Consider the following 8,711-nt stretch of genomic DNA (forward strand, 5'->3'; position numbering starts at 1 on the left):
TAGGGTGGGTAACTAGGGAGAAATGCAGTTAATCATTAGAGACTATTACGAGCAACTGTACACCAACAAATTGGAAAACAGAAGAAATGAATAAATTTCTGGACACATGGAATCTACCAAGATTAAGCCATAAAGAAATGGAAGACCTAAACGAACCAATAATGAGTAATGAGTAATGAGACCAAAGCCACAATAAAAAAAAAAAATTCCATCAAAGAAACGCCCAGAACCTGATGGCTTCACTGTTGAATTCTACCATACATTTAAAGAAGAAGTAATACCAATTTTATTCAAACTATTCAAAATAATTGAAAAGTGGGAGTACTTCCAAACTCATTCTACCAGGCCAGCATTACCCTGATACCAAAACCAGAAAAAGACACAACAAAACAGAAAGATACAGGCCAATATCCCTGATGAACACAGATGCAAAAAACTTTAATGGAATACTAGCAAACTGATTTCAACATCATATTAAAATGATCATTTACCATCATCAAGTGGGTTTCATCCCAGTGATGCAAGGATGGTTCAACATACACAAATCAATAATACATCATATCAATAAAATCAAGGACAAAATCCATATGATAATTTCAATAGGTGCTGAAAAAGCATTTGATAATATTTAATATCTTTTTATGATTAAAAACTTTCCACAAACTGGGTGTAGACAAAACATACCTCAAAGCAATAAAGACGATATACGACAAACCCAGAGCTAGCATTATACCAAACGGGAAAAAACTGAAAGCCTTTCCTCTAAGATCTGGAGCAAGACAAGGATGCCCACTTTCACCACTTTTATTCAAGATAACACTGGAAGTCCTAGCCAGAGCAATTAGGCAAGAGAAAGAAGGAAAAACAATAAAAAGGGAAACATCAAATTGTCTTGTTTGCAAATGACATAATCTTATGATTTAAAAAACCTGATGACTCCACCAAAAATGGTTAAAATTGATAAATAAATTTAGTAAAGTTGCAGGATACAAAATTAGCATACAAAAATTAGTAGTATTTATATATGCCGGCAGTGAATAATCTGAAGAAGAAATCAAGAAAGCAATCCCATTTACAATAGCTACAAAAAATATACAAGATCTATGAATAAATTTAACCAAAGAAGTAAAAGATCTCCATAAGGAAAACCAAAAAACACTGATGAAAGAAACTGAAGAGAACACACAAAAATTGAAAAAATATTCCACACTGACGGATTGAAAGCATTAATGTTGTTAAAATGTCAGTACTACCCAAAGCTACTTAGAGATTCAATGCAATCCCTTTCACAATGAATTTTCCAATTACAGTCTTCACAGAAATAGAAAAGAACAATGCTAAAATGTATATGGAACCACAAAAGACCCAAATAGCCAAAGCGATCTGAGCAAAACAAAACTAGAGGCATCCACCACCCTGTCTTCACAATATACTACAAAGCCACAGTAACCAAAATAGGATGGTACTGGTATACAAACAGACACACAGACCAATGGAGCTGAATATAGAACTAGAAATCAATCACGCATTTACAGCCAACACATTTTTTATTTTTTGAGATGGAGTCTTGCTCTGTCACCCAGGCTGGAGTGCAGTGGCATGATCTCAGCTTAATGCAACCTCTGCCTCCTGGTTTCAAGCAATTTTCCTGCCTGAGCCTCCTGAGTAGCTGAAATTACAGGCACATGCCACCACACATGGCTAATTTTTGTATTTTTGGTAAAGATGAGGTTTCACCATGTTTGTCAGGCTGGTGTTGTACTCCTAACCTCATGATCTGCCAGCCTTGGTCTCTCAAGTTTTTGGGATTATAGGCGTGAGCCACCACACCTGGCCTCACATTTTTGACAAGAATATACAATGACAAGAATATTCAATGGGTAAAGGACAATCTCTTCAATGAATGGTGCTGGGAAAACTGGATAATCATATACAGAAGAATAAAATGAGACCCCTATTTTCTCACAATCTGAAAAAAAAATCAACCCCAAGTAGATTAAAAACTTAAATGTGGCCAGGCACGGTGGTTCACACCTGTAATCCCAGCACTTTGGGAAGCCAAGGCAGGTGGATCACTTGAGGTCAAGAGTTTGAGACCAGGCTGGCCAACATGGTGAAATCCCATCTCTACTAAAATACAAAAAATTAACAGGTGTGGTGATGCATACCTGTAACCACAGTTAATCAGTAGGCTGAGGCAGGAGAATCACTTGAACCCAGGAGACAAAGTTTGCAGTAAGACAAGATCATGCCACTGTACTCCAGCCTGGGTGACAGAGTGACCGTCCACCTCTAAATACATACATACATACATACATACATACATACATAGATGCAGACTTAATTGTAAGTCCTGAAACTATGAAACTGCTAGAAGAAAGCATTGGAGAAGTGATGTGGGACATTGGTCTGTGCAAAGATTTTTTTGAGTAAGACCTCAAAAGCACAGGCAACAAAAATACAAATAGACAAATAGAATTATGTCAAACTTCTTTGCCAAAAAAGCTTCTGCACAGCAAAGGAAACAATCAAGACAAGACACAACCCACAGAAAGAGTGAAAATATTTGCAAATTATCCATCCCATGTCCACTTAGAGACCTATCCAAAGGTCACCAAGACCAAAGGTAGACAAATCTATGAAAATGGAAAGAAACCAGCGCAAAAAGGCTGAAATCTCCTAAAACCAGAATGCCTCTTCTCCTCCAAGGGATCACAACTCCTCCTCAGCAAGGAACAAAACTGGATGGAGAATGAGTTTGATGAATTGACAGAAGCAGGCTTCAGAAAATGGGTAATAACAAACTTCTCCAAGCTAAAACAGCATGTTCTAACCCAATGCAAGCAAGCTAAGAACCTTGAAAAAAGGTTAGACAAAATGCTAACTAGAATAGCAAGCTTAGAGAAGAACATAAATGACTTGATGGAGCTGAAAAATACAGTATGAGAACTTCATGAAGCATACACAAGTTTCAATAGCTGAATCAATCAAGCAGAAGAAAGGACATCAGAGATTGAAGATCAGCTCACTGAAATAAAGTGAGAAGACAAGATGAGAAACAAAAGAGTAAAAAGAAATGAACAAAGCCTTCAAAAAAAAAAATGGGATTATGTGAAAAGACCAAATCTATGTTTGATTGATATACCTGAAAATGACAGGGAGAATGAAACCAAGCTGAAAAACACTCTTCAGGACATTATCCAGGAGAACTTTCCCAACCTAGCAAGGCAGGCCAAAATTCAAATCAGGAAATACAGAAAACACCAAAAAGATTTCTTGAGAAGAGCAAGTCTAAGACACATAATTGTCCGATTCACCAGGGTTGAAATGAAGGAAAAAATGCTAAGGGCAGCCAGAGAGAAAGGTTGGATTACCCACAAAGGGAAGCCCATCAGACTCACAGCAGATCTCTCAGCAGAACTCCTAGAAGCCAGAAGCAAATGGGGACCAATATTCAATATCCTTAAAGAAAAGAACTTGCAACCCAGAATTTCATATTCATCCAAACTAAGCTACATAAGTGAAGGAGAAATAAAATTCATTATAGACCAGCAACTGCTGAGAGATTTTGTCACCACCACGCCTGCCTTACAAGAGCTCCTGAAGGAAGCACTAAACATGGAAAGGAACAACAGGTACCAGCCACTGCAAAAACATACCAAATTGTCAAGACCATCAATGCTAGGAAGAAACTGCAACTAATGGGCAAAATAACCAGCTAGCATCAAAATGGCAGGATCAGATTCACACATAACAATATTAACCTTAAATGTAAATAGGCTAAATGCCCCAATTAAAAGACACAGACTGGCAAATTGGATAAAGAGTCAAGACCCATCAGTGTGCTGTATTCAGGAGACCCATCTCATGTGTGAAGATACAGATAGACTCAAAATAAAGGGATGGAGGAAGCTTTACCAAGCAAATGCAGAGAGAGAGAGAGAGAGAGAGAGAGAGAGAGAGAGAGAGCGAGCGAGCAGGGGTTGCAATTCTAGTCTCTGATAAAACAGACTTTAATCAGTAAAGATCAAAATAGACAAAGAAGAGCATTACATAAAGACAAAGGGATCAATGCAACAAGAAGAGCTAACTATCCTAAATATATGTGCAGCCAATACAGGAGCACTCAGACACATTAAACAAATTATTAATGACCTACAAGGAGACTTAGACCCCCATACAATAATAGTGGGAGACGTTAACACCCCACTGTCAATATTAGACAGATCAACGAGACAGCAAATTAACAAGGATATCCGGGACTTGAACTCAGATCTGGATCAAGCAGACCTAATGGACATCTACGGAACTCTCCACCCCAAATCAACAGAATATACATTCTTCTCAGCACCACATGGCACTTATTTTAAAATTGACCACATAATTGGAGTAAAACACTCATCAGCAAATGCAAAATGATGGAAGTCATAACTGACAGTCTCTCAGACCACAGTGCAAGCAAATTAGAACTCAGGATTAAAAAACTCACTCAAAACCACACGACTACATGGAAACTGAACAACCTTCTCCTGAATGACTACTGAATAAATAATGAAATGAAGGCAGAAATAAAGATGTTCTTTGAAACCAATGAGAATGAAGACACAACGTAACAGAATCTCTGGGATACATTTAAAGCAGTGTCTAGAGGGAAATTTATAGCACTAAATGCCCATAAGAGAAACGAGGAAAGATATAAAATCAACACCCTCACATCACACTTAAAAGTTAACAAGAGGAGCAAGATCAAACAAATTCAAAAGCTAGCAGAGGACAAGAAATAGAACTAAGATCAGAGCAGAACCAAAGGAGATAGAGACACAAAACACCCTTCAAAAAATTATAGGAGCTGTTTTTTTTAAAAGATCAACAAAATCAATAGGTCACTAGCCAGACTAATAAAGAAGAAAAGAGAAAAGAATCAAATAGATGCAACAAAAAATAATGATGACATCACCACTCATCCCATAGAAATAAAAACTATCATCAGGGAATGCTGTAACACCTCTATGCAAATAAAACTGAAATTCTAGAAGAGATGGGTAAATTCCTGGACACTTACACCCTCCCAAGACTAAAGCGAGAAGAAGTCGAGTCCCTGAATAGACCAATAACAAGGTCTGAAATTGAGGCAGCAATTAATAGCTTACCAACCAAAAAAGTCCAGGACTAGATGGATTCACAGCTGAATTCTACCAGAAGTACAAAGAGGAGCTCGTATCATTTCTTCTTAAACTATTCCAAACTACAAAAAAAGAGGGAATCCTTCCTAAGTCATTTGATGAGACCACCATCATCCTGATACCAAAACCTGGCAGAGACACAACTAAAAAAGAAAATTTCAGGCCAATATCCCTGATGAACATATATGCAAAAATCCTCAATAAAATACTGGCAAACTGAATCCAACAGCACATCAAAAAGCTTATCCATCACCATCAAGTCACCTTCATCCCTGGGATGCAAGGCTGTTTCAACATACACAAATCTATAAACATAATCCATCACATAAACAGAACCAAAGACAAAAACCATATGATTATCTCAACAGATGTAGAGAAGGCCTTCAACAAAATTCAACAGCAGAGAAATGCAAATCAAAACCACAATGAGATTTCACCCTAGTTAAAAAGGATTTTATTTTTAAAAAATGGGGGTGGGGGGGAAGGGAATATTGGATGTTGGCAAGGGTGTGGGAAAAAGGGAACACTTGTACACTGTTGGTGGGGATGTAACTTAGTACAGCCACTATGAAAAACAGTGTGGAAGGTCCTCAGAAGACTAAAAATAGGACTACCATATGATCCAGTAACCCTACTACTGGGTATATATTCAAAAGAAAGCAAATCAGTACATTAAAGAAATAACTTCAATCCCATGATTATTGCAGAACTACTTGCAATAGCCAAAATATGGAACCAACCTTAGTATCCATCAATGGATGACTGGATAAAGAAAACGTGGTATGTGTGTGTGTATATATATATATATACACACACACACACACATAAACATATATGTGTGTATATATATACATACACACACATATATATACACCACGTTTTCTTTATCCAATCATCCATTGATGTATATATATATATATATATATATATATATATATATATGTATATATACTCACACATTGGATAAAGAAAATGTGGTATGTATATATATATACACACACACATACGTATATGTGTGTGTATATATGTGTATATATATATACACATATGCACACATATATATACCACGTTTTCTTTATCCAATCATCCATTGATGTATATATATGTGTATATATATACACACACACATATGTGTATATATATACACACACACATATGTGTATATATATACACACACACATATGTGTATATATATACACACACGTGTGTATACACACATATGTGTGTGTGTATATATATATATACACACACACACACAAAAAATGGAATATTATTCAGCCATAAAAAAGAACGAAAACCTGTCATTTGCAGCAACAGGGTCATTATTTTAAGTGAAACAAGCCTGGCACAGAAAGACAAATACCACGTGTTATCTCTCATATGTGGGAGCTAATCAAGTGGATCTCATGAAGATGGAGAGTAGATTGGTGGTTCCTAGAGGCCAGGAAGTGTGGAGGGGAGGGGGACATAAAGAAACGTTGATTAATGGTTACCAAAATACAGTTAGGTAGAAGAAATAAGACCTACTGTTCAATAGATGAGTAGGATGACAATAGTTAATAATAAATCTACTGCGTATTTCATAATAATGAGAAGACAATTCAAATGTTCTCATAATAAAATATAAATATTTAACTAAAAGAGAGTAATTCAAATGCTACCAGATTAAAGAAAAGATAAATCTTTAAGGTGATGGATATCCCCATTACCCTGATTTTGCCATTACATGTTATATGCAAGTATCAATATACCACATGTAACCCCCAAATATACACTGTTATGTATTAATAAAGACTGCATAAGATAGGAATCTATTTATATGAAATTTTTAAAAAAGAATAAAATCATATTTTAAAAGCTGAGTACATTATAACCCAACACATTTTATATGTAGAAATACTTGCAAAAGTGCTCCAGGGACTCATACAAGAATGTTATACCCCTCTATTGGTCCACTCAAAAAAGAAAAAAATTATAAACATTGCAAATGTTTACCAATTATTAACTTTAAAGATAAATTATTATCTGTTTATGTAATGGACCATGATATCAGTACAAGGGACTCTGGAATATGTGGACTCAATATCTTTCGACCATGGAAAAGAGTCTGTTGGCTGTGCTTTTGTGGTTGTTGTTGACTTTTTCTCTAGCTGTATTGAGGTATAATTTACAATACAGTAAAATTTACGTATTTTAATTGTATAATTTAATGGATTTGGGTATTCGTACACAGTTACATAAACATCACCACAATCAAGATAGAGAACACATCCATCACTTGCTAAAAGCCTCTCATACCCCTTCGCAACCAGCCATTCACCTGGCTCACAGCCTCAGGTATGCACTGATTGCTTCTCTTCCCTGTAATACTGCCTTTTCTTTCTTTCTTTTTTTTTTTTTTTTTGAGACGGAGTTTCGCTCTTGTTACCCAGACTGGAGTGCAATGGCGCGATCTCGGCTCACCGCAACCTCCGCCTCCTGGGTTCAGGCAATTCTCCTGCCTCAGCCTCCTGAGTAGCTGGGATTACAGGCACGCGCCACCATGCCCAGCTAATTTTTTGTATTTTTAGTAGAGACGGGGTTTCACCATGTTGAGCAGGATGGTCTCGATCTCTTGACCTCGTGATCCACCCGCCTCAGCCTCCCAAAGTGCTGGGATTACAGGCTTGAGCCACCACGCCCGGCCTGCATTTCTTTTTATTACCGAGTTGTAAGAGTTCTTTATAAAATCTAGATAGAGGCCTTTTTTAATAGCTGTTTTGCCAATGTTTTCTCTCAATCTGTGGCTTGTCTTTTTGTTTTCTCAACTCATTATTTGAGGAGAAAAGCTTTAAATCTTGATAAGGTCTGTTTTATCTTTTTTTCTCCTGTGATGTGTGCTTTTTGGGCCCTGTTTAAGAAATAATTACAGGCCAAGGGGGGAGGATTGCTTGAGTCCAGGGGTTCGAGACCAGCCTACATAACAATGAAAACTCATCTCTACAAAAAAATACTATAATTAGCCAAGTGTGGTGAGGCATGCCTGCAGTCCAAACTACTCAGGAGGCTGAGGCAAGAGGATGGCTTGAGCCTAGGAGGTCGAGGCTGCAGTGAGCTGAGATCATGCCACTGCACTCCAGCCTGGGCAACAGAGTGGGATTCTGTTTCAAGAAAGACAGAAAAAAGAAAAGAAAAGAAAAGAGAAAAGAGAGAGAAGGAGAGAGGGAGAGAGGGAGAAAAGGAGAGAGGGAAAGAGGGAAAGGGGGGAAAGGAAGGGAAGGAGGGAGGTTGGGAGGGAGGGAGAGAGAGAGAGATAGAGAGAGAGAGAGAGAGAGAGAAAGAGAAACAGACAGACCCTGGTCAAATCCAGTGCCAGAAAATTACTCTTTTATGCTGTCTTTGAAAAGTTTAATAGGATCTGGGCAAGATGGCCAAATATTAACAGCTCTGGTATGCAGCTCCCAACGAGATTGATGCAGAAGGCAGGTGACTTCCACATTTCAAACTGAGGTACCTTGTTCATCTCATGGGGACTGGTTGGACATGGGT

The sequence above is a fragment of the Saimiri boliviensis genome, chromosome 6, assembly GCF_048565385.1.
Source record: "Saimiri boliviensis isolate mSaiBol1 chromosome 6, mSaiBol1.pri, whole genome shotgun sequence".
Lineage (NCBI taxonomy): Eukaryota > Metazoa > Chordata > Mammalia > Primates > Cebidae > Saimiri > Saimiri boliviensis.